Here is a 2,663-nt window from a genome sequence, read left to right as displayed (position 1 = left end):
AAATAGAAAGGCGTAAAAAGCCATGGCAACCGCATGGCAATCCTGTGACGTACTCTCGCCAATCATGTTCAATGAATAGGCGGCCATGCGCGGGCGATGCCGGTTTGCCAATGATATCATTGAAAATCTTCAACTTTCATAATAAGCAGATTATACAGAATGAAAGAAATAAGTTATTAAATAAAACATTATCAAACAATATGAACTACGTTAAAATTCCTTAGTAATATACGTCAGAATATATGCTAAACACATTATATATAATAAAAATATATTAAATTTATAGTTCACGTCTGGCAATTTTGCAATTTTTTAGATAAACGTGGCAATATCGATTTTTTCTCGCATTCCTACCGCAGCTTCAGATCCGCTGGTCAAACAGTATGTCTTAGATTAGTTACCACAGCCACTAAAGCAGACGACACTAAAACTCACGAAAACCTCGGAAGCATTCGGATCCTACACGGAGAGTTCGGTTTTGTTCGGCAAGAAGCGCTTTGCGGGAATTTTGAACATTATGAATAATCGAGAATCGAACAATAATCACAGACAATAATTTTATTATGCGAAATTGCTAACAGTAGTTGACTGTTTTGGTTGTTCATTTTGTTTTTTATAGTTTTTGACTATTTTTAGAAATATGGCTATATTTAAAATTGATCTGCATTCATATATTTTTAAAACATACAAATATCATTAAAGTTACGAAATGTAATATTATTTGCTCATTTTAAAGAAGGAATGTGGTTAATGTATTTGGCTGATATTTGGTAATATACCTATAAAGCCTACATCAAGTGATTTTAGTCAAAGTTGCATTGATTATTGGTGTAAATTAAAATTGTTTCATTTGCAGATTGCATGATCACTATCTAATTTGATGCATAAGTGAGAACCATAGCTTTACTTGGAGAGAGCTCATTATTCTCAAACTAGTTGAAGCCTGGCGCATCCGCCACGACATCAGAAAAAAAGACTTTTTATTTTTTTAATTAAATGAAAAACAAAAGTCCGGCGACGACAGTTTTTAGAAGAGTCAATTAGCTATCTTTTTAGTAAAAACAGCAACTTTCTAAAGCAAGTCGTTACTTCAGTAGAGACGACACAGATAAACATTAGCATTTTATATATTATGTAGATTCTAATCTCAAATCTTTTATTAAAATATCAGTTCTTAAATTGAATCACATTTTCATGGGGAAATAAACATTTTGGGGAAAATTTGTTAGCTTAATTACTGTAATGTATTAGAAATAAAAAAACATTTATAGTTCTAATAATCACAGACTTTATTAGAATGTTGCCAGTTTCTTATCAGAAACTTATGGCTGTTCTATGTCAAGAAAATACAGTAATTACAACAATACAATACAATAATTTTAACAATAAACAATACCACATTATACAGGTTAGTAGCATAAGTAGTGCAAAATAAATATAAAACCTTAACCAACAGTCAATACATATATTTACTTAAGTAAGACCAAAAACAAACGAAATAAAGCCTTAAACCAATAACCTCTTTCACTTTGTTGGGAATAATTCTTGCTTATCCATTTTCCTTTTATGGCTCATTATATGGTCTTTTTATTGAACTACTGGCCTTCTCTGTTCATTTAGAACAATTGCTGATGTATCCTAAAATTTTCATTTATATTTTACCTAACCCAATCTATTTTACCTATGATTACGATAATAATTGTAAGTTTTTTTCCACATAGTCATTATATTTTCTTGGCGAATGCATAATTTATCTTGATCTTCTGTTTTTCATACCACAGTTTATAACTTTCCTTAGTATCAAAGTCATAGGCAAAGTTATGTGTTTCCATTTCCAATTTTACTTCATGGTGTTTACCTTCAAATGTTGTTGCAATATACGGCAACTTCCACAAACTATACAGCCACAAACTATATACAGACTACCATATTTAGAGTACACAGTGGGCAAATAATACGTTTCTTCTTATTATAGTGTTTTTCACAAAATTAAGTGAAACAACACAAATTAAAAATAATCCAGTCTGTAATATTAATTATCAAAGTTCTATGAATCGCTGGATCCCCAAAACGCATTCACAAATTGTAAATCTTCACAGAATATCTAGCTCTTGCGTAGCTAGATATTCTGTGCTAATATGAAACACAAATTGACGGGAAAATAGTAGTGACCGTATATAAAATCGTTCAAACACCCAGAAAGGCTAGCAAACGATTAAATATGGATTAAATATTAAATTAAACGAATTAACCAACTTGAACGGTAAAATTTCACAGTCAGCTGATCGAAAACGGCGCGGACCTTTTCAAATACGATGTTACACGAAAGCCCTTTTCGGTCGAAATCGGGCACTGGGAATTAAACGGATTTTGATTGGCGGGTGCAAACGGGAAAGTAATGTATGGTACTAAAGCGCTTCAGTACCTTTTCGTTAGTATGCCACGAGATGTCCAGCAGAACAGCCGCGCGCGAATCGGTAAGTGTTTACGAATTACACAGCAATAACTGTCGGGTGGGGTCATCACGACCCCACCTCACCAGTTGCGTTACTTTTTTGAGTTATGTTTTGATTTATATTTTTGCGTTTTTAGGGCAAAATGGACATTAACAAAATGAAGAGCGATGACCCGAGGTTTGAGCAGTGGGCTCAGAGTGCCTTAGA

The 2,663-nt window shown here is 32.9% G+C and overlaps 1 long non-coding RNA gene across 1 annotated transcript; it reads right to left on the bottom strand.

Annotated features, from left to right (window-relative positions):
- Window positions 1-1,584: 1,584 nt before the first annotated feature.
- LOC115889221 lies at window positions 1,585-2,089 on the bottom strand. The gene is made up of 2 exons (XR_004051397.1): window positions 1,859-2,089; window positions 1,585-1,638 (listed from the first exon to the last, which is right to left on the bottom strand). It is a non-coding gene; the product is annotated as an uncharacterized LOC115889221 (long non-coding RNA).
- Between the last annotated feature and the right edge of the window lie 574 nt (window positions 2,090-2,663).

This window comes from Sitophilus oryzae, unplaced genomic scaffold (assembly GCF_002938485.1).
Source record: "Sitophilus oryzae breed Bouriz unplaced genomic scaffold, Soryzae_2.0 scaffold_811_pilon_pilon, whole genome shotgun sequence".
In the NCBI taxonomy this organism is placed as follows: Eukaryota; Metazoa; Arthropoda; class Insecta; order Coleoptera; family Curculionidae; genus Sitophilus; species Sitophilus oryzae.
Note: the sequence above shows the minus strand (reverse complement) of the source record. Positions and strands in the feature narration are given on the sequence as shown.